Source organism: Struthio camelus, chromosome 3 (assembly GCF_040807025.1).
Source record: "Struthio camelus isolate bStrCam1 chromosome 3, bStrCam1.hap1, whole genome shotgun sequence".
In the NCBI taxonomy this organism is placed as follows: Eukaryota; Metazoa; Chordata; class Aves; order Struthioniformes; family Struthionidae; genus Struthio; species Struthio camelus.
The window spans coordinates 77,917,249-77,941,835 of record NC_090944.1 but is presented as its reverse complement, the minus strand read 5'-3'; the positions used below and the strand labels follow the sequence as shown (position 1 = coordinate 77,941,835).

General features: G+C 42.0%; 1 long non-coding RNA gene across 3 annotated transcripts; it reads right to left on the bottom strand.

Annotated features, from left to right (window-relative positions):
- LOC138066762 (uncharacterized) lies at positions 1 to 24,548 on the bottom strand. 3 transcript variants are annotated; one of them, XR_011140249.1, is made up of 3 exons: positions 23,783 to 24,544; positions 13,767 to 13,828; positions 1 to 12,317 (listed from the first exon to the last, which is right to left on the bottom strand). It is a non-coding gene; the product is annotated as an uncharacterized lncRNA (long non-coding RNA). The 3 variants fall into 3 exon arrangements; XR_011140248.1 differs by having other exon boundaries at positions 1 to 13,828; positions 23,783 to 24,548; XR_011140250.1 differs by lacking the exon at positions 23,783 to 24,544 and having other exon boundaries at positions 1 to 12,134; positions 13,767 to 23,759.
- Positions 24,549 to 24,587: the final 39 nt, after the last annotated feature.

Below are 24,587 nucleotides of genomic sequence, written 5' to 3'. Positions count from 1 at the left end.
AAGAATTAAATGTTTATTATCGTTAATAATAACAGAGCTATGCAAGTTATACTGATAGTTATATTATGTGGGACATGGCCTCCACAAAGCTACATGCTATGCTGCTTCAGTTCTCTTAGAACAATCCTTAACAGTGGTCACAGATTGCAAACTTTATCCCGCAGTTTTGCTAGGAGGAAATTCTCTAGGCCATAACACACTGATCCAAACGGTCATTCTGGTCTGGTTTGGGTATTCAGGCAGAACTTCTTCTCTTGTCTCTCATGCTGTTGATTTGCTGGTGTGACAGTGGGCACCTTGAAGCTCTCTCTTTTTCAGCCAGGCAGCTCAGATGCTTTCTGAGGCAGAGGAGGTGCCTTGCTTCAGATGCCCCTCCATGTCGGCGGCACAGCTTGGCCTCTTGGTTCGAACCTCTGGTTACCTTCTGCCTTTCCTGTGACCCTCTGCTTCCAAGAGGGAACATGGCAGCCAGCCAGCACCTCCAAACCGGCAGGGCCACACCATTCAAAAGCCAAGTTAAGCTGTGATTTGTTGTGTTACAAAGGGAAGAAAGAACAACTTCAGTCTACGTTATGCCCGCTACAGGGAGTTGCACTATCAGGGCTCAGGGAAATTGTTTTCAAAGGTTAAAGATTAGTAACAGCATATTGTGGGTCAGAGTCTGAATCTGCCCCTTGCACTTTGCTCTCTCTTTGTTCATGGCTGGCTGCCCCAGAGAGAGCTGCTCTCTGCAACAGCCTCTGTGTTTGTTTCCTGAGGAGAGCTTTTCTAGCCAAACCCAACTTTTTTGTCGTTTTTCAGTGAGGCAACTAAAGGTGAAGAGGTTAAATGACTAAATCAGGCCAAACAGTGAGTCAATACCAGAAGTCACATTAAAGCTCAGGAGTCCTCAGCTTCTGTCCCTGTGTTTTCTCTCCTGTTCAAAGAGACGGGAAGCTAAGAGGGACGTCTGCAAGAGATGCAGTGTGCAAAGGACTGAATAAATACTTGCTTGTGTGCGAGTGAACACAACCTCATCTGTCTGTGCCTGGTTCTCCGAGAATGAGTTTAAGGCAAGTTCCCGTAACGAGCTGCAGAGCCAGATCCCTCCCTGCACCGCAGCTGCTTTACGCTGCAGGGAGGAGCGCGGCCCTGAGGCTGGCATGGCTGAGCGGACGCCAATCACCTCAGACGTGCAGGGCTGCTATGGCCTTTCCGGGGACTGCCAGAGGGCTCGTAGCTGCAGAGGAAGAGAGAGAATTTGCACCCACAAATTGGTTGGCTGGGGAGCAAGTTGTGATGCTCCTCCAAGCCCTATGAAGGAGAGCAGACCGAGAACTGGGTGACCCAGGGCACACTGAGACCCATTTTGCTTCTAAATTTTGAGCCCTCTTCTAAAACAAGGAGAAGAAAATGTATATTATACTACTAACTCAATAGATGGAAATAGCTCTTTTGAAAGCATTGTGTATTTTAGTATTATGAGTCCAGACGAAGTTGATGCCAGATTTCCATCCATACTGGAACTTCAGCAATCAGTCCTCTGGATGAGGTTTTTGCTCATGGCAAGACCGATAAACGTTAAAGTGCTGTCAACGGCAATATTGTCTTCATTTTCTTAGTGTCATTTGACATGCAAAGAAAATTCAAAATTTTCACTGCTTTATTTTTTTAACATATGACATATTTAAATCTAGTGGCACTTCTGAAAGAATAATATGATGCTTGAATTAAATAAACATAGGTTGCCTGCATTCTTGGTCCTGACCGTATGAGGTGAGGAAAAGGTTACATCTTTATCCCCCTGCCTCTTTTTTTCCAAGATGCTTTTGAACATTTCCTGGTTTTGTTCAGTGGAAGCATCCAGTTCTGTGACTGAGCTAACAGCCGCAGAGGATGTCGTGCTATATTTATGCTTTACGCAATATTTGTGTCAAAAAGCCTCTGTCTAAACAGACCCAGTGTCAGTAAAGATGACCCTGGGACAAATGGCCAGAAGTCCCAGAAAGCTGATCTTTCCCAAAAGTGAGTAATGTGAGGCAAATGGAAAATGCTGGTCTTAAGCAAGTCAGGTCCAGCTGTGCGAATCTGACTGAAAACATCCATTGCTGGGCATCTAAACCAACTGAAATATTTAAAATATTGATTAAGCAAAAATAGAGGAAACTGTTACCATCTTCAGTATGTATGAAACTATCTAAGTGGACTGCAGTATGCAGGCAATATGTATTGCGATTTCTATCCAAAATTACTTTTATTTCCTTGAATCCAGGCTGGAAATTCCTGTCCCTCTTCACTGTCAATCTCAAGATCAAATTCAGCTGTTTTTCCCGCAACTCAGCTTTTTCTTTCCAGCTGGCCTTCTCTACAACTGATTTTTTCAGATCTTGCAGAGTTCTATCTATCTGTAACACTTTGACTATAATATTCACTGTATATCATAATAGCAACAGATCACTCTCCAAAACTTCTTAAGGGTGTAACAAACACAGAGTATGAAGCCTGAGGAAGTCTGAGAATATAGCTAACAGAGAAAAAGTCAAGAGTAGGAAAATATGTTCTTTTCAAGCACAAAATGTGATCACCAACATACCTTAATTCACAGAAATTCATATCAGCATGGGCATATAATTTTGGAAAGAGTTATAAATGCTTCTTAGGACATTGGGAACAATTATTCTGGTATCTTAAGAATTTGTGTGTCCGTCTGCACCCGCTAATCGAAAAAAAGATGCTCAATTCTTTAACTGAACAGGAAATCTAATTCTTAAGGTGTACTTAGCATACGCAAGAATGTATCTCCTTCTAACAAATGAATATAGTAATTTGAGCCAAACCAGTGGATATAGCGAGTGGCGATGGCTGAGGCAACAATTGTTTCAGAAAATTTATGATGTTTCTTTCACAAATGACACAAAATGCAGTCTTAATGGCACATTTTCAGGATGCCTGAAGTTTGCTGATGTGCCAGATTTAGGCAGGTGGCACAACAGGGTATTCTGCAAAGCACTCAGAGGATCGGACACTCCTTCCAGTTACGATGCATCGTAGTAATAAAGGGAATGATTCTGATTTAGGAACTAGGTTTCAGGAATTGCAATCTCCAGTGAGCAAACTGGGATACAGAGGAGAAGAGTAAGCAAATCAAAGCTGTATGAAATGTTATATGTTGGTGCCCAAGTGTGGTCTTTGATAACTTGTATTAGACAGAAGCCTTATGGGGACAGCAAAGAAGATTTGATCTTGGATCCCAGACCAGCATGAAGTGGTTTCACAATTCTTCTAAAGAAACAATAGGAGTTACTTCACTACAGTAGCCCTCACTTCTTCCTGCTTCTTTTGGGGGGAGCAGGTAAGAGGGCCCATTACATGAAGTGCAAAGGAAATAAGGTCCTCAGCTGCTTCAGACGATGGCAAAAAATAATGCCTCAGACCAAATCCATCTGTGCGTATCCTCTCCATAGCATATTTTGCCATCTCTGCAACAATGTGGTGATAATGGGTAGTTCCTGATCCGTCTGACGATTACCACCCTAAGGCAGACAAGCAGATTAGCCTAAGTTTAGCATGATGATGTTGTTCAAAAAATAACTCCATCTGTCTATTTTTTTCCCAAGTAAGCAATACAGTTCTGATAAGTGGAGAAGCTGGGAAAGGGAAATGCCTTTTTGGGAGAACCCTGAGGTCCCTTAATTGCAGGATACCATCCATCTCCTCAGGATGTCACTGAGTTTCCTTCTCCAGCTTGTGAAAAAGAAATATTTTATCAGACATCCTGAATTTTGCTCCTGTTTGTATCTAACTATGTAATTTTCCAGTATGGGTTGTTCTGTGATGCTTACATATCTGAAGGCTATAATTGGAAAGCTCTTTGAAGATATTTGAAAATTAATTTGTAATTATGCAAAATATCCAATAAAAATAATCTGAAACAGATACAAATACAGCAGCTAAGGTTGATTAAATGTATGTAGGTCATTAGAATGAGATTCAAGATCTACTAGAGGTTGTAGAGCTGCGTTACTTTATATTCTCACTGCCTCTTCTGGACACAGCTTTACTAGCTGCTATATGATCTTAGGAAAAAAACCCCATAGACTCTTGCCCATGAAGCTATCTTAAATTTATTCCTCCTGACATAAATCCAATTATAATCTAAATTAGATAAATTCCTGTCGTGTATAAGGATAACTCTTGCATCCTCCAAAGTGTTTGTGACAGGCACCAGAGCAGCTATCAAGGGCCAGGTTTCCTACTAGTTCTATGCAGCAAGTGCACAATACATTTGAAAAACATTTTCCTTCAGTGCCTCCATGAAAGCTGAGCTTATTTTAAAATCTAACCTTCAAGTCAGAGTTTATACTACACCGAAAAAGTATATTCCACAATAAAAAAGAAGGCAATTTATATGAAGTCAGCTATGGTTTTACTCATGTTTATTGGGTTATTTCCTTCAGCAGGTCTCTTGCAGAGAGAAGAGTACAAGGATCGTCAGGGAAGAATAGGGGACAGCTGACATGATGCTTTGCAGGTGCAGATCAGCTCTAGAAACGCTAGGAACAGCAGATCTACACATTTGCATTGGTTCAGTATATATTACCTTTCAGGGGCAGGTTCTTTCATCTTTCACTATTTTTCAAGCTCCATCTGATTTTATTCTCGCACAGTCTTTTATTTGTGGTTATTGCATCCGAGCGGCAAGAATAGACTATGTTGTCTGACAGCGGCGGAGGAAAGATTTGGCAGAACAATATGATTCACTCTATGAGGCAATTTGGCCAGAAAGTCATAGGTAAAAAAACAAACACAGACGCACAGACAACAAAAATACATGATGCACCCAGAATGAAATGTCTCAGGAGGATAAGTAAATAATGAGTAGCAGAGGATCCATTAAATGATTGCTGGCCCATTAGGCATTAGATAATTCAGAAAAGGAAGTTGCCTACTATCGAGAGGAAGCACGTGATGAAATAGCAGCAAACTAATGACTCTGGAATTTCTGAGTAGTTAATTTTGCCTTTCCAGGCTGCACTGATGAATCATTGAATGTTTTGCTGGGCGTGAGCCTTCAGGTGATGGGGACGATGTCAGCTGGAGTGGAAATGTCCTCAACAAAAGCTCACTGGCACAGGCCAGGGATGACACTAAAGCAGAAAGGCAGTGGGCTGAAAGAGTATGCACACAGCAATGCAGAGCGCATGGCTGGGGTTCAATTGTGGCTGCAAGGCTAGGATTAAGTAAACATTTGTCAAGACTTAAGAGTGCAGCTCTATTACATGTCTATGTTGACATAGGTACTTCTAACATCTCGCTCAACAAACAACAATTATACGTGCTGCCTTCAATAGAAAAATAATTCATCCCAGAATGAAACGAAGTTGTAAAAACGACAGTGACTAGATAAGAACCATAAGAGGTTTTTCCTTTAAAAAATCTCTGCCACTCTAAAGCACCGATGGCAAGTCATTCGGTTTTATGTTGTGAAGAACAGTGATCATATTTAACTCTGTTATAGTACCATCAAAATCAGTGGGGTTGCTTTAAGGATCAGTTCAGTGGTTATGTGATCACAGAACAGTGTATTCTTCTTAAGACTATAACCCTGGAATAAAATGCCCAAGAAATAGAATTTAACATGCTCCAGAGTTTTTAAAGAGCATGTGAATTTTAGTGATATGGAAAAGGTATGTGTATCTATGCCTACTTACACATTAGCTCTCCATGACATTTTAGGAAGTAGCTTATCTCGTAATATTGTAAGTACTTTCAAAATAAGCTATTGAAAAATCAAAGAAATAGAGACAAACTAGCATAGCAAGACATAATTAATTGTCCCTACATAAACAGTTCCTCCAAATTTGAAGAGAACAGACGTCCCTAAGGAGAACAGGGAGAAGCATTGCTCCCTGATGGATTTTCGAGCACTCCGTTTCCTGCCAAAACTCATTTGGGTGAAGAGTCTGTAGCATGTCGCTGAATGAGCACATTCTTTGGACATATCCCTTTGCTACAGCACTCTGTAGTTGCACAGGTGGCCAGAACCCCGTAGGCTTCATTACTCTAAATGAAGGTTCAGCTGTCATGAGTTTCCATGACCTCGTTGCTCACAGAAGTTTCTACTGCCTGGGCAGACCTGCTGTTGATGCAGCAGGCCGCCCAGGAGGCCTGGGTGGGAAAGGCAATGAGGGGAAACTCTGTTAGAACCTGGCAAATCATTGCACTCACTCACTGATATAGGAACTATAAGAACTGGGCAAATACAGGACTTATCGCTCCATACCTACCAGATCGCCACATAGGAGGATCCACAGACAGCAACAGCATAACTTTGCAGCCTTCTGCAAAACTGGTTGTTTTAAAGGGCAGTCAATTTACATTTTAAAAAAGACTGCTCCATCTGTTGACAGCCGATGACTATTTGCCCACTGTATTGAGATACATTCCCATCAGTGAAAAGAGGTTAATTCATCTGCCCAACCACAGTTTGGACTTGTGGCTTGATCCAAAGCTTGTCCATGGTCAGTAAAAGGGTATGTGTCAGTAACATGATAACTATTTGTAATGATGAAATATTAGAATTAGGTAGTATGTTATGCTCTATCTTGTGAAATTCTCTTAAATTTTTCCTTCTCTGCCCAAGAAAATGTACCATTTACATGTGTTTGTCTGTTTCTGTTTTTAAAATTGCACAGTGCAATGTAGCCCTATATGTGAATCAAGCCTTGTTGAGACTAAAACTTTGTGAGGATTCCCAGTGTGGGGATAAAAACTGTTCAAGGTCTTTTTGGCTATAAAAAGGACTGCTTAATGCCTAAGTTTTAGGAATTGACGTGAGGATCATAGACTTGAGCAGAGTGTGGTTTAAGAGTATTTGTGCAATGTCAGTGCCAGTCTACTGGTGAATGGAGTTAATTCAAGAACTCCCTTGCACACTAGGCTCAAAAGTCTTCAAAAATAAACATTCAATATTTCAGCTCTATTTATGCTATTATGAAAAGCTGAAAAATGAGACAAGAAAAAAATCCAAAGGAGCATTTCAAAATTTCCTGAAGTTTGAGAGAATGTCAGAAGTTTTATTTTGTTTGGAATTGCTATTTAAGTGCTAAAAGAAATTTCCTGTAGTCAAAAATTCTCTCTGCTTTAATAAATCCAAACATGCACGTTCCACAGCTCAGGCAAAGCCAAAAGGATTTGGAACTTGGCAGAAAGCTTTCCTAATGAACAATTAGCATTTATCTCCCAAATAATCCTGCTTTGTTTCAGTCTCGTATAAGACAGAAACACATCTGAGTCTTAAAAGCCTCATCAAGAAATCATTACCATAAACTTGAAAACATCCTTTGCACTTGAGAGCAGGGAAAATGGAAGCTCGCATGCTGCATGCTGAATTTATCCTCATGTAATTCTCCCTCTTGAAGATGACCCCTAGATAGAAAGAGGCTGCCATACACCCTGGCACCTGCCCTGGCGCTTTCATTGACAAGAGAGGATCAGAGTGAGTCCCAGAGCACAGGCTTTTGTGGGGACAAGTTATCTACCAGAAGTCAAAAGAAGTGGTTGGAAGGGTGGAGTTGATACAGGACACTTTCTGAGATAGCTACAAGCCCCTGGCTAAAACACACTCGATCTTTTGGCCCTTTGAATGTAAATATCACGGTCATTTTTACAATAATACTCTCCTAATTTCCAGTTTGCCAGTCCCTGGGAATATGAAGTTGTACAGAAGTTTTTTGTTTGTGAAATATAGCAACCCAGCATTAACATAGAAGATAACATAATTCATACTGTGTATTAGTGTGTGTTTACTTTACAGACATGGTCAGTGATGTTCCTAGGTCAGAACCCAGAGCTTTTATTCAACAGGTGGAGTGCATCCACCTAAATTTCTTCTCATTAAACCCAAACAGTCATGTGGCTTCTCTTCCTCTTGTCCACCTGACATCTGTGGCAAAAAGTCTTGCTCTGACCACTGGGCTCAAATAGCTCATGGGACCAGCTCCTCCAGTAGGGATGCTGCCAGCTTTGACTGATGCCCTGGAGGGTCCCCTCTTCCTAGACAGTCTCCTTACGGCAGCACTTGCTGCTGCTCCTCTGCTCACCGCTCCTGCCTGCGGGCTGGAGTCTGGTATGGGGAATCCCAAGGTAAAACAGGAACCCCTAGATGAAACTGCTAATGTCACAGCTAGAGCATTTCAGACTGAATTTTGGTTTCCTACATGGGGTCTGCTATTTTGGGTGATGCTTGTCCATGGGTCCTTCTTTCCTGTTTTTTGATTTGTGTGTTACCTCTTGCAATTGGATTTAACCTCAGCAGGTAAGCAGGTATTTTAATATTGTTGAACTTTTGCCTATTTGATCAGTAGAGGTGCTGGAATAAGGTGACTTGTCCTACAGCTGGCTCTGCCACATACCTCCTGTGTGACCTTGTGTCCTAGGCAGCTGGGCTGGGCACTATCATCCTTACTCATGCTGAGGAGCAATTAAAACCTGTGAGCAGTCCCACTGCCTCTTCATATAAGACATATAAGTGAGTGATCACCAACCTGAGCAAAGATTACAAAATCTTGTGCATAACTTTGTGCATAACTTCTTTGCACCCGAGTTAACTAATAGGAAACAATATTATTTAGCTTGCTCAGTGGAGTAAACTAAGATTAGAAGCTTGAAAGGTACAGCAGAAGGGTAGTGGAGCGCCAGGATAAAGCTGTTTGGACCCATCCTGCTTTGTGATGCTCTGCAGCTTCAATAAACTTCTCTTCAAAGCCCAGAACAGACTTCCTATTGGCTATGAAAAATTCTGGGCCAAGACCCAGTTATTTCTCTCTGATGCTGTGCCACCATGCACTTCATTGCCTCCCGCAGAACTTTTCCCTCCAATCAGTCATTGTTACCACATTTTAAAAGCTCTTCAATTAATCTTCTTTGAAATATGTTACTAAAAAGCTTGACTGAAATCCATTCAGAATACACACAATTTTTTACACGTTTCCCACATCAATTACTAGTTTGGCTGATAGGTTTTTTTGTTTCTTTTTTGGGGGAAAAAAAAGCTATTTTGTCTGTGTCCAGATTAGGAAAATAGGTTATATTTAAAAGATGTGGGCTACCATGTGCTTACGACCTTCCACTCCCAAACAAACTAATCATAAATGCTACTTTAAACAGGTTTAACATATCTAAGAGTTTAAGGTCAGTCTTTGTCTCTACTCTAGCTAGCTTGCTTTTAAATATGACCTCCTTTCCTTGTCTAGACACATATGCTCTTTGTCTACTGGGACCACTTTGCTGTAAATCCAGTCTGACAGGTCACTCACTTCCCAGTCTCTCTCAAAGGGCCAGGACAGTTCCAAATGGTTTCCTAGTAGTGAAAAGACTATAATTAGCTGCTTCCCCTGCTTTTTTCCTCTGTTTAAATTTGGCATTATACAGCCTTTCTTCCTATCTTCTGAAAACCCATCTCCCATCCTGTTTTGTAATATATGTAAAAGGAAATGCTATGCTATAGGAGTATAAGCACACTGTTTAAGACAAAATATTAAATTTTATACTAAAGAATCAACATTTTTCCCTTCCCCATTAGGCTAGAACTTATCTTTCCATTACCCAAAATATGTATCACCTGCTAGCTTCTGATCTATGACTTCCTCTTCATTTCATGAAACATTATTTTCCCCTTTTTATTTCTCTACACTGAATATTGTGTATTATGTACACTGTGTATTACTCTCCCCTATAGCTATTTTACATATTATTTTTTCATCTCTGTGCTATCAGTGGAATAGCTTTTGAAAATGTAAATCCAGAAGCAGCATTCACAAATTCAAAGGTTCAACTAAGAATGAGTTTTTAAAGAGTAATAGGGAAAATTCCTTGGCTTATTAGAAGTTTGAAGCTGAGACATCCCCAAAATCTGGTAAGCAGAGAAACTCTCTGAAAAAAGTTCCATGCCTAAGTCAGAGATGCTATTGTTCATTGATCAGAATTTAATGTTATTATTTTTTAAACTTCTCCAAAAAAGAAAATGCAGCAACTTCTAAAAATTTGCTCTACAAATTTATGAAAGTCGTCATAGTTAAAACAAATCATGCATTACCTTTTCAGATTTTCACTACTCAATTATGCAGGTCTCAAAGCTCAGATCACCAAAGAACTTAAACCAGCCTTTCAGTTATTTATTTCATGTGTTCGTTTATCCAAATCAAGCTTTGTAATCCAAATGTGACAATTAGCATTCTTTTGTAATTTATTACAAAGGAGGTTATCTTTGCAAAACAACTTTCTAGCTTTTACATAGGCTTTGGCAAACACACTGAACTGTACGTGTTTGGAAATAAATGTATAGCAATTCAAACAGCAATTGAATTATCATGGAAGTATAGCTGCTAGTATACATTTTTTTTAACCCTTCTAGCTTAGGACACTTTTTGAAGGACACACGTACACTTTGCTAATTAAAGCAAAGGTCCAAACAGAATACTGCAATGTTTTCAGGAAGAATCAAGTGTAGAACAGATCAGAGATAACATTTTTCCAGGGTGCAGGTGATCTAAATTGACAGTTTTCTGAAGCCATCTCTGGATAACTTAGGATTACAGCTGGTCAAGGACAGGTATTTTCTTCCTCCCTTGTTACTAAGTTATAAAAATGCTGTAAGTTTTCATTTGAGAACCTAGGGTGTGTTTGTTTCATAGAAAGCAGATTTAAAAGAAATAAAACTGTCATTTAGTGAAAAATTCAATACTTTCATTTAAAAGCAGACTCGGTGGAAAATTCTGATGCCTGGACCACGAAGAAGCCTAAAAACCAGGAACTATCTAACTACATTCATGTCCGAGTGAGCTGGCCTTATCTCCCATGCTTAGCAGTGACTCTGGGTTTTGGGGGTTAATGACAGTATTTTAATGCAGGCACTCAAAGTACATGACTCGCTTCTGAACACAGGACCTACATAGTGACAGCCCTGTGTCATTCTTGACCTTGAGAAAGGCTGCAAGAGCTGGGCCTGTTCAGTCTGGAGAAGAGAAGACTGAGAGGGGATCTCATCAACATGTACAAGTATCTGAAGGGGGGGTGTCGAGAGGATGAGGCCAGCCTCTTCTCCGTGGTGCCCAGCAACAGGACAAGAGGCAACGGGCACAAACTGAACCACAGGAAGTTCCACCTAAACCTGAGGGAAAACTTCTTCACTGTGAGGGTGACAGAGCACTGGCACAGGTTGCCCAGCGAGGTTGTGGACTCTCCTTCGCTGGAGATATTCAAAAGCCGCCTGGATGCAATCCTGGGCAATATGCTCTAGAGGACCCTGCTTGAGCAGGGAGGTTGGACTAGATGATCTCCAGAGGTCCCTTCCAACCTCAACCATTCTGTGAGAAACCCTAAATAGTGTTGCTCCAGTCCTTGGGGCTCAGCAGGGTTTCCATCCTCCCCTCATGCTGGCAGCATTTGTGACTCCACCAGGCTGAAGTCTGTCACCCACCGAACCCAGCAGCTCCACCCAGGCCAAAAGGATTCGGTGTGTTTATGTGCACTAATCACCAAGCTACTCGCCTTATCATAACCACAGAATATACATCCAGTTAAGTTCCCCTTTCCACTTCAAAATGAACTTATTTCTCTTTCAAATGGCAGAGAAAATTGCACATTAGACAAATCTCATTTCTTCGCTCTTTCTACATAAAACCTGATTCCATCTCTTCTGCTAAGGTTTCTGCCCTGTCACAGTCCCCACTCAGGCAAGGGCTGGCCCAAGTAGTTTTTGCTCTATTCTCCCTGCAATCCCCAAAGCAGGCTAGAACTATGGGATCTGAATTTAAGCCATTTATGAGATATTAGGATGTATGAGGATGGGGAATAATCAATGACTATTATAACCTTATAAAACTCAAAGAAGGCTTTATCTGTCTATTGGGTACATTCACAGCATCCTAGGCAGCACACTATAAAAGCTGGGAAGACTATAGAGAAGGGCAATAAGGCAATCAAGGACTTGGTGGGGGAGGAAACAGATAAAGAGAGTGAAAAGGCTGGTAATGTTTACCTGGGAAAATGAGATGCTGGGTAAGTGGGGAACTGGTAGCAGGATATCCATCAGAGAGGATATATGGTGAAACAGAAGTTTCCCAACATCATAATCACAAAAACAAAGTGGATATCTGATGAAATTCAGAGTTAGTAAATTCAAAATTGATAAAAGCACGTGTATTTTGAAATTCTACTTTCAAAGAAGTTGAAGACAATTCACCTTTCAGGAGAGTAAGTTTTGTCCAGCTCTGAAGAAGAGCCATCTTCCTGGTGCAAGAAAGCAGGTGTTTCATAATAACCAATACTATGGTTCTCTAAATAAAAATAGTCATGGAAGAAGATAAGGAAAATTTTTAATTGATTAGCATCTTGTAGAGGAATTATTGGTAGGCCGAATACAGGAAATCTGAGATGTGAGGGTTTTCACATATCCTCTTGCAAAACTCAGTGACTATTCAAGATCTTTATTCTATGCCTTCTCTAAACCCAGGCTTATTCCTGGCGTTACAGGCTGTGTCTACACCAGCAAACTAAGTGTGCACAGGACTGTCCAAGGACACAGAGGCCAGCTGGCATGGCTCAGTACCCGTTCCCACTGGCAAGCTCACCTCCACAACAGTGGGGCTGCCTGCAAGCTGCCCGTTGGGGATCGTCTCTGTAAGGCCATAATTCCCAAACTATGCCCGTGAGTCGTTCAGGAGGGTGCTGGCTGGCATGGGCCACAGCTGAGCCAGGGAACAATCTAAAAGTTTCCTGGCATAAATTATTTCCGTTAATTTACTAGTACAGACAGTGACTGAGGCTTGGAAAACCTCTCTGATCTATGGTGATAAAGGGAATACTGTAGAGGCCTTGATTTTCGGTTCTTTTGGGTTTGGGGTTTTTTTTTTTTGGTACTAGCATAGCAATATTCTGCATTAATTGACGTTCAGAGCAGCAGCAGTCTTCCAGTTCCATGGGCTATGTGACTTTATGGTATCAGAAATGGAAATAGTAAGTGGCCCAGAGAGCACTGCTGCTGAAGTTATAGGGAACCCCTGAACTCTTCTGCCATAAAGATTACGCAGTAAAATGGTTCTCCTCGTACTTGACCGGTAAGACACCTATTTGATTTGAGAAATAAACTTATGCTGTGACACAGTTTATTAGTGCAGAAAATCTTGTACAGAAGAGGTATACTAAGAATGGCCAAATTGTGGTACAGGAACACAAAGCTGCCATCAACATACAGAAAAGATATTACACTTCCAACTTTTATTTTAAAATACTATTTTAAAATGACCTTCAGGCCTGAGCGTGGTCATGAGCGCATGAGCGCAACGCCGCATGCGCTTCTGCCACTGGCAACAGAGGAAAAAGCCTTAGAGAGCAAAGCACGGCAGCAGCATCCTGCTGTGCCCTGGGCCCAGCCTGATGCAGGTTGGCACCGTGTCAGCAGAGAGAGCTTCTCAGCACATAGGGATTAATTAACTGATGCTTTAAAACAAGACTATGCCCTCTTACTTCACTTGATTGGCTTAGTGAAAGCCCACAGCAGATTCTGTTGATTTAACCTTTCCGCAGGACGATAATATTCAAATTATTTTGACACTGTGAAGCCTGGACTCCGCTAAAGAGGCAAGGAAAATAACAAATGCCATTACTCTGAGCTGCCTATTGTCGTTCAGGTCCCAGAAGCCAACTGGTAAGGATAATAAATACCTGGGGTAAGTTATTTTGGAAAGGCACTTGAAACAAATAGTATGGGTTAATGGGATACCTACAGGAGGCTTGTTGTCAGAGGGATGCAGCTGAAAGCAGCCTGAAGTGTCTCTTCTCACATCCACTGTAATTAAAAATAATAGAAATCAAGATTTCTCTTCAAACAAAACACCCATACGGAGGACTAAAAACACAAATGAGAGAAAATTATTCCAGAATATCAAATCCAAGGCTGTAACACAGCCACAGGCCTGTGATGGAGCGGAGAGAGCCAGCAGTGATTGCTGTGGGGGAAACTGCTGCAGATCTGGCCACAGAGGAGTTTCCAGGAAGCCAGCCGATGCGGAGGGAATAACGGCATCTAAACGGACTGGAGACACCACGCCAGGATCGAATCAGGAGAGTCTAAATGTTCAGTTAAAGGAGCAGTCCTCTTCGTTTAAAGCAAACGCGTCTACGTATTGCATCAGCCACTGTTAGCACAGGCTGTGTAGGAACCGAATTGTCAGAAAACAGCTCTTAATTCTGAACGAACGACTTTCTTGCAGAAGTTCCTCTCTGCCTTTTCCTCATCCTCTCCTAGATCACACTATGGAGAGCCTGGGGAGTTTAAGGCTATAAATCAGCTGTCCTTGAGGAGAAGTCTGCAATTATGAGTGTGTTCTTATATAAGGAAGCTTCTAAGCAGCTCTAGCCTGAGAAAAAGCAAATGCTGGCTGCCAGCTGGGGTCAAGCTGAAGCTCAGCAGGATGAGGGTAGGGCCTGGCTTTTCTCTGTGTCACGGCTGCACCACTGACTCGGGGCCGTTCGTTGCAGCGACAGCATGCCTCTCCGCACAGGCACGGGATCGAAAAGGCTGGGGTCCCTGGTGCGGAAAAAGTGCTGGGACATGCTTTGGTTCAATTCAACTGTCACTGAACTTTCAAGGAAAAGAAAGTATTGGGGTTTGATGTGGAACTAAGGCTTCCAGCTTGCCCTGTGAGTCAAAGAAGGAGCCAGCGAGGAAGTATGATAGCAGTGCTGGGCATCGGCAAGGCGGGCAAAATGTTCGGTATATTCACAGTGCTTCACACACAGGGCACCCATCATAATCAGGATGCCCAGGGACTGCCACCATTCAAACAACTATAAAACTATAAAGAGATACTACAGGCTAGCACAGCCTTATGTTACACCCCAGCCTCGTTCCTCCCCTGCCATAAGGCACTGTCAGAGTTGCTGGAGGAGCTTTACCTGTGTGAAGTGTTAAGGCAGATGCCAGCGGCTTAGAAATGTTTTTGGTGGTGTATCCAGAATTAAATTCACTTGCTGGAAACCCAGTGAGGATGCTTGCAGGGAAGAAAGGAGAATGCACAGTAGTGATAACATTTGCATCCAGCTCAACTAATGGAATAATACCACGGGGCAAACTTATCACGCTACCCGGGAATTTAGTAACTGAATAAATTCCTTCAGCTGAAGTCCTCCAGAATGCCTTGATAAAAGCACAGACAAAGAAAAGTAGTGAAGTAATAAGTTTGGAACTGGAAGGGGCATGGGCAGGTAGAGAGCTAGCAATCATATTGCTCCAAAACATCGGTTTGGACCATGGGGGAAAAAAGTGTGAATGCTGCATATGTATACTGGAAAACAGAGCTTGGAAATAACACAAAAAATTCATAAAGCAAACTTACAGATATTAGTAGGTTCTGTAGCTCACTGCAGGGTTTAAGGTGTTTTTTTTTTTTTTAATGTCATATTCCAGTCACATTTCCTCTTTCATTTGTTATCATTACTTTTAAGCATTCTCCTTTCAATTTAGTTTTGGGACAACTTTATCTGTAACAGCAATATTTTATTCTTGTAAAGAGCTTGGACTGAGTAGCAATGACAAGCAAAAGACAGCAATCTCCTGTTAAAGGACCACTTTTAGGTAAAACCATTCCCATAGGCAAACAGAATGATGTGATATGGTGTAAAAATGCATACATGGGGTTCAGGCAAATTAAAAAAGGTATTTTGTGGTACAGGAGGTCCCTTTTCTCAGTAAACTCACTCAATGGGCTCTAAATGTCATCTGTCAGTTGGACAGTACACCACTTTTTTATTTCATCTCTTCAGTGACTATTTTTGATGTCAAGAGCAGCTGTGTTCAGTCTGTCTTTGAGAGAAAAAACAAAAAGTAAAGCTTAGAATCAAAAAAGTTGGCTTTGTGTGGCTAACCGCAAAAAAGGCACATGACTGAGTGCTGCATCTGTTATGTCCCCCTCCAGTCCAAAAAGTTTGGACAAGAATATTCTGCACACTTAAAGGGGAAGTCTTGGTTTACAGAATGCATTTTGAGTTCCTTATTCAAACAAGTTTCAGACTTCACTGCCTACAAAAAATAAGAAAACTTGTGCTCTGCAAAAAGGAGCTGCAAAACTTACTCACCTCTGCCTGCTCTTTTTACCTCAGTGTGAGGGTCAGATTTCCAGGAAATATTTGCAGGGTTTTTTCTGGCATCTGCCCTTACAGAATTGATAGAGCTGTTTGACGAAAAGAACTGTCAACTAGTTTTGAACATCCTGACATGCAGAAAGAGATGAAGCACCTAAATCCCTAAGGCATCATTTTTATTTTAACACTGGTAATAAGTTAAATGCTTGAGCAGACTTATTGGTCTTGCTAGCAACACTGGATTTTCAAAAGCGTTCGTATACCTATTTCTATAAGGTGTCTTGGAACTCCCGACTTAATGTAAAACTCTTATTAATGAATTGTCCTGTGCCCTGCAACCAAATAAAAATGCTTTTTTGCAAACCCTAATCTGAGGCAATGGTTATAAACAACTTCATAGATACTTACAATTTTCTGATCTGCCCACAGCCACATAATTTCTCAGTAGCAATGCAAGGTATGCAGCCTACAAAGCATGTTTGGGCCCAGCATCTAGCCACAGGCATTACTTTTTCTTCCGTTGAACAATATTATCTCTTTATTAGGATAGCATGCTCTTTACTGTAACTTGCAAGAATAATGCACAGAAAGTAGGATTAAGAGGGGCTTCAATATTCCAAGCTCCATCCTCAAGACAGATAGCTATATATACATACAGATGTATACACATATATATAGAAAACTATAGAAATGGAGAATATCTAGTGTACGAGCATGAAACGCATTTAACTTTTTACTTTATCTATTCCTTCTTACGGGTTTTCCTGTGCTGTAAGACAGTCTATGCATTGGAGATCTAACAAGGATTGACATGGAAGAGAAATATATGTGCATTAGAGAGAAGCTTCGAAATTCTTCTTCCGGCTGCAGGCCACTTTAACCCTATCAGAGAAAACACATATGAAGACTAGCTCCCGGAAATTAATGTTACTCTACGTTTGTTTCAGAGTAGCCCTCATCATCTTGAGCTGTGTTCATTAAAGATGGTCCCATGAATCTGCTGATCAAGAATTTCTTTCTATGAAGTCATTTCTTTGATGATTATTTCTAAAGGAAGCAGTGTCTCAAAGCAGGATTTAAGGAGTAAAGAACACTAAAACCTGGTTCAGTTCTGTGGTGATATCACCATACAAACACCACAGTACTGAATTTCTTTCGAATGGAAATACAGTCAGCTGGAGTCCCTGAAATCCCCCAAACCACCATGATGAAAACACCAAAAAATGTAGTGGAGTAATAAATATCTTAGAATTAGAAAGACAAAAGCAGTTTGAAAATGCAGAATCATATTACTCCAAAATATCTGTCTGTGTCATGGGAAAAAATGTGCGAGTGCTGCACACTGGAATGCTGGAAAACAAACACTGAACTACGAATAAAACACATTCAAGATCCATGTTTGTCAGGTCAGTAAAATGATCACTCTTATTTTTAGGCAGGAGAGCATCCAAGTTACTTTACTTACAGTAAAAACTATACACCCATGACAAATAACATGTATCCATAGGGTCTGTTGCTTCGCACGATCACTATCACAATGCAGAGCAAAGAATGCCTCACACTGATCTGATACTTAATGTGCTATTATTAATTTGGATGTAAAGGCAATATATTGCAAAGGAACCAAGGTTCGTGTTCAGTGAGGTTCCTGTTCCTAATTTCATTAGGCTCCCTTGGAAAACTCCAGCCTGATGCCACACTGGAAAAACTAAATGAGTTCCTCTGCTTCCCTATGTAAAGTCTCAGAAACCAGAGCAAGGGGGCTCTAACCTTTAATTTGGTTCTGCAGCCTTTTATAAAGTTCCTTCTCAACAGGTCAGGTACTCCGTGAGGATGAATAACTGGACCACCGTCCAGATGTAAAGTAATGCCACAAGCTCTGGGATGGTATCCTGTCCTCCTAGCCATCGTACTACACTACAAATAAGTCTGCAAAGAACAGTTACACCGTTAGTACCATTAGTAACCTGTGTGTTGGAAGGCGATTTAGGTGCAACCCATAGCTCCTTAAAGTTAGTGTGACTTTGTCATAGATGCGCACTTGCCATTAGTTGACATACATGACAGACCATGCTCCTCTTCTGTTACTCTACTTGAGATTGTGGTCTCCGGGCACTGTGGCTGGCAGAGGCCTCCCACAGGACAGGAAAAGCTGGAAATAAGGCCCAGGCAGCCAGCACTCCTCACGGACAGAGTCAGTAGTGGTAAGGCTCAGTAGTTCTGATGGTATGTCGCTTTTGCTAAAGCTAGCAAAGAGCAACATGGAAACAGTGCACTTAGTGGCAGGAAATCGAAATACTCTTTAATATTCTTTTTACGAAACTATATTCATTTTTCAGAAAAGCTAAGTTTAAAACCTATTGACATCACAGTCATTGTATCAAAATGTAAATGAATATAATGTGTTACTGTAAAATCCAGATGCGAAACATCTAAAGTGTATGACACATATGCATGCACAAGTATCCTAGGTCAGATACAAGCACATATAATAAACTAACCATCAGTGTACAGGCCATGAAAGTCCTTTGGGGTAGTCAGGCCAAAAAGGACTGCAAAAAGGGAGGACAGTAAGAATAACATTAGTGTCCGGTGTTTCAGGAAGTCTATTTAGTTCCTTGCAGAAGAAGCCATAATTTTAATATCATTGCTTTCAAAGCTTGTGCTGGTAAGAAAATAATACTTATTACTGATTTTTCTGCTATTAAGGCAGAAAAAGAATAAAATATAGAAGTGGTCAAAACATTTGTTATGCTTACAGGGACAAAGGGAGAAAAGAAGACATTATGCAACACACTATTAAAATTAGCTGAAGAAATAATAGCTTATCTTGAGGAAGCAAACTCTTTGCTGCTGTAGTTGTGGAGCTCACTGATGAGGATCTGCACTAGGTGTTTAAGCCCACATCGCCTTTTGGAAGTGTGACCAAATTTGCACCAAAACATGAGCTCTGCAATCAGCTCCACAAAAAAGGGAAAAAATACTCTTCCAAACTGGCTACGTCCAAAAGCATACTGCAACAATGTTTTGTCTCTGGTACACCCACACTTTTTTTCTGTGTAGCTTGTTCACATGTTTTCAGTGGTCAGCAGGTTTTTTTTTTTCTGTTTTTAAAGAGAAAATTAAGTCCGGGAGTCCAGCATGACTTAAAACTGTTGGCTTCACAACAATGTGTAAAAAACCATCACCAACAAAGAAAAAAAAAACCCAAACTCCTATCCTCATAGCACTTTTTTCCCCAGCAAAAGAAAATAAGAACATCATTTTCACACACGATAGAAAAATAATATTAGCTGTGTATTTATCAAAAGCGTAACCCTGTCAGATCGGAACTTACTTGGGGAAATTAGCATACAGTATGCCAGAGTTCAGATTAAGTAATAATGGCATTTGATCATGAGCTCTAAGGACACAAAGCGCTTCAGGGAAAAGCAAACACATTGTAAGCACAGTTTTTTCTCATAATTGCTTATTCAGAGACAAATATCTGGGAATGAAAAACTGAGAGCTATTTGGCTGCAATTCGGGGTGCAATTTTTTTCTAGAGCAGTTTTCATGGACGAGGGAAGTCTGGACTTAACACCCTCTGGTATCTCAAGACTGGCTGGCTTTCCAGTTTGATAGTGATCTCACATGTCCTATGACACTAGGTACAGAGTCAGATTTGAGAGTGTGTCTGTCATCTCTTGAGCATGATTTTACACTGCCATATAAAGTTCTGCCTAAATGAGAGGCTTTAGTACTTTGATGCAAATACCAAATGATTCAAAGTCTTTTGGGGCAAAAGACTCCCAATGTATAATAAAGACAAAGATTCACATTTTTCCTTGGAACGTGTTTCAGTAAATATATTTTTCATGAAGAATTTGCAAGTGATGCCCTATTATACACAGAGATGTGCAAACATGCTTCATCAGCTGCTCCACCGCTGCTCTGTGCAAACAACATTAGGTTTCATGCATGTGATAGCACCTACAGTTTTCTGTCCAATTTGTGGGGTGAGAGGGGAGGAAGTAATATTTGTATACTGCTCTTTGCAAACTTCTCAGAAGCACCAAAGAAATAGCGTTAACCCAGCTCCAAAATAGACTTGCCTGGTTAGTGGCAGGGAAATCAGCCACGACAGTAGAAGAACCTCTGAGGGGACAGGTAGATGAAACCGTACATACATGCGCGTTTTGCGTTTTGCAAATGAGGAACACATTACTGTTATGTGTTGATTTATTAAGTTAAACAATTTGTTTAAAATGCTTTGAAAATCTGAGATCTCTGCTCTTTTTTAAAACAAGAGGTGTATCATGCAGTTAAGGCAACCACGACGATCAAAAACTGGCGTAAAAAAAGCTTAAACTATTTTTGTAATTACTCCCTAGGCACTGTTAGCCTTTGCTGATCAATTAGCAGTGTTGAACTACACAGCTGAATTTACTTTTGTTATTATGTTTTTTCTATTCTTGAGGTAAAAACATGCAATGTGGAACTGATGTTATTGCAGAACTTTTAGCACATATCCCACGTCACATCAATAGCCTTCAACCCTTTCAATCAGAAAAAAAAAACCCACAAGAAGCCCCCTGTTTTTCATTTCATAAAATACCTTTGAAAATAAAGAACTAGGACAATACACTCTCAGCGCGTCTCCTGAAAAGACTTTAGGATTACACGTGTTTGCCGGACCACTCCATTTGCGAAGTTGTTGCCACTTATTTCACTGAACATAATGAAATCGTCCCAGATGGTCCCTCTGTGGCCGCGGTAAATTCCTCAGTGTCACTGGTTGTTTTTGAGGTCACCCCTCTGCACCAGGCTGGCAATGCTGAGGGCAGAGCCTGCTAGCAGGGAGCACTCAAGGGCACACCACCCCACCACGCGCCCAAGGACAGTAGCTTAGGAGCCTGCAACCTCCTTGCAGAAAAGTTCTTTTGTAGGTGTTTTTCAGCTTGGAGGTTATCTGAATATCCTCACTTTTTTTCTTTATCGTTCCCTACAAAGCCTGGGTAACTCAGCACCTGTAGGAACACTGACTTTCACTGGTTACAGGCAGGCCTTGCCCAGCAGAGAACAGTATTTGGGGAATGTTCTCCAAATCCTTTCCCAGAGTCCAGCTTCAACTAAAAAATTTGCAGAGTGCTGTTGACAGGAGCTTTTCATGTGATTAGGCAGCCCTTTCTCTGGAACAGATCACTTCTCACTGAATTCTGCTGAGGCAAGTGCTCCTGGAAATTACTGTAGACAAGTTAACCGAAAAAATATGTATCTAGCAGAAACCTATAAAGAGAATACTAAAAAAAATGTAACTGATGCACCGAGTAAGGGCTTTTCTTCTCTTGTTGATGAGGTTTTTCTAGGATGGAGATTTTTGACTATTAAAGCATCCATTGGAGTTTTAGTAAAAAGTGAATAATGAGGCAACTGTGTTTGAGAGCTGGTAAGCCACGTACACAGCACGCTACTTCCAGCGTACCAAAATACTTAAGAACGTGAACAATCCGGCTGAAGTCAGTGAGATTTCTTACATGTTTAGTGCTAAAAAAAATCTACCCTTAATTGGTTGCAGAAAATTAACGAATTCAGAAAATTTTGGAAATTTTAGGTGACATTCATTTGCAATTCATTGGTATTTGGCTCTTAGTGCTAAGCAATAATAAAGCTTGCAGCTAAGAAGAAATATGTTTCTTTGGCATCCAAAGTGATTACTGAGATTCTGAATCTTTGTAGATGCAAGAACTAACAGCAATTAATTGCAAATAGAATTGGCAAGCACCCATCAAAATAATTTTCCCAGAACATTATTTCTCCCTGAAAGAGATGCTAACGTTTCCTTCATCCCCCAAATGTGTCAAGCAAGACTTATTTTTAGGAGTAACTCACAGAGGAGGATTGTAAATGGAAGATTTTAAGCATATAGAGAGGCCCAATAAATCATGACTTTGTTCCTCATGCCTCAGACGGGCACACAGTGCTCTGTTAAAGCGTACTGGTTGGCAGCTGTAGACTTAAGCTTTTCTGGCAGTTGTTCTGACCACAAGTAAAGAATGATACAGACTCAAGCTTATGCAATAAGCCTCGAGTGCATTATAAATCACATATCAAAACAAGGTGAATGCATATAGGGTGCTTCCTATACCTATCAGCAGGGGATCCCTAAAGAAGACAACACCGAGTCCCTCGGTTCCACACACCTCTATCATTTTCATAAGATTCAAAATTCCTTCAACCACAAACTGGTGTTTCTAGGTGCAGAAAGTCACTGCAGCCTGCTGCCTGTGAGAACTGGTTCTTACCCCAGCTCTGCAGCAGGTCTGGCCACCTTACAGGGGCGAGGGCCTGGGAGCGGTCACGAGCACAAGATCCTGAACATCCACATCACTTAATCGTTACCCACCCAGCTAACTTGGCTTTAAACCATTCCAGCTATCTGTCAGCCAGGCAAATTTGCTGTACAGGGAGCTAACCCTAGGCACTGTGGACATGAGGCAGATACCGCTAATTGGCCCCAGCAGCAGAAAATCAGTCCCAGGCTCTTTTTCCTTTCTAAGCAGAGCAGATGCAGCTATGCTTCCTTTACACTGTGGTACGTGTACATGGTACCTTTGTCTAGGATCTCTATCCCTAAAGCCGATATTCTGAAGAAGGCACAAATCCAAGCAGACGTTAGCAAGTTTTGCTTTTTCTCCTAGAACTCCCTCTTTTTTGGCTCTAGCAACGCCGCAGTACGCTATATTTCTTTCCAACTATGGATAAACCCCTATTTCCTGTGGATTTAGAAAGAAACAGGCTCTTTTATACCCAAGCTTTGAAGCCCCTTTTCCCCTTTTCTTCCTGTTGTTCAGTCAGCCTTTTGTAGGGCTCTTCTCCCACGCCATATAGACACAGAGGAAAGACTATCTCCACCTAACCTGCACCAAGGGCAACAAGCATCTTCACTAGGTCACCAGTGTGACCAAGTTCAAAATGTGCAATGTTGGAAAGCTCATTAGGAAGAAAGTAGAAGGACAGGCTCCATTAATATGCAGACAAAGCAGGGGTTTACAGAGTTTTGCTCAGAAAGAGCTACTAAAATGGATGAAATATGAGTCTGGGAGGGACCGCACAGCAAAACAGATCCTTAACAGAATACCTCAGATTAAATGCACTATCATAGAAGGCCATTCGCGGGTCACCTGCAAGTTTCACTTCAGATATTGCTGTTACAGAGAATAAAAAATTGGAACTGTCGCACGTATTTAACTGAATTCTGAAAAAGTTAAAAACTGAAATAATGGGGTTCCAAAACTTCTCGAATTAATCAGTTCAACCGTGTGAAAAGTAGTGGCTCCTAAACCGCCGGATTCATGTTAATTCCTCATCCTCAGTCTCCACAGAAAGTATTTCACTCATCCTACTTAAAACAAAACCTTTTTTCCAACTTAAAAAAAAGTGTGGATCTGTTTTTCGCTTTTGATAAAGTGGCCTCAGTGGGAAAGTACAGCAAGAGCAGGAGAGAGGTTTGTCGTTTCTGTGGACAAGGAAACATGGCTATACAAGAGTTACGCTACGTCTCAACGGCACACCTGCCTTTTAGGGATCTCTTTGGTGGTCTTAACAATTACGCTCTTTCTTTCTTTTTGCAGAAGTTAAACATCCACCGATCCAAATCAAACACCGCGCGGATACATACCCACAAGACAGCGTAGTCGCAGGCGGTGCTGCACGTACCTCCTCTGAGCGCTGCCGCTGGCTTCCCCCCCCCTTAGCCTCCCATCAGGAGGAATAAATCGAGTGGGACCACAGCTATTTCTTGCCACATGTTGGCGGAGCGTCTCATGGGACCCGCACGGATCCTGAGCAGTTTCTTGATGTTATTTTCTACTCTTAATAACCATCAGGCAGCAAGGCCCAGCTGCCGCAGGAGGCCGCGGATGAAGCGCATCTCCGACAGCCGCCGAGGGAGCTTGGCCGAGGAAAAATTATTCTTTATTTGATACACAGTTGTTCTGAAACCGGCGTTCAAAAGCGACCGAGGGACGACGACTTTCTGTTGACCCTCCTCCGCCCAGACAGCGAAAGGCGGGTGGATTTTCAGCGTCTGAAGCGGCATCTGACAGCGGACGCCGGGGCTAACAACGCCCTGAGGCAGCAGGCTGCCGCACAGGCGGGCGTTAAACCGCCACCCCCGCCGCGCCGGGGGGCGGGGGAGCGGGTCGGCCCGCTACTCGAGGCGGGAATTGGAAGGCAAACGCTGACTAGAAAGAGAAAACGCTGCGGGGCCCGCTACCCGCGGGTGCGTCCGTCCCTTCCTCCCTCCCCGCCTGGCTCGGGCCCTGGCGAGGAGGCCGCGGAGGAGCGGCGGCCGGGCGGTGCCAGCGGGAGCCGGGCGCGGCGGGGGCAGGGCGGCAGGGGGCTGCGGGGAGGGGGCACCGCCGCGCCGATACATTAGCCGCCGCCTGCCCAGCAGCCGGCGCTGCCTGCTGAGCCGCCCAACG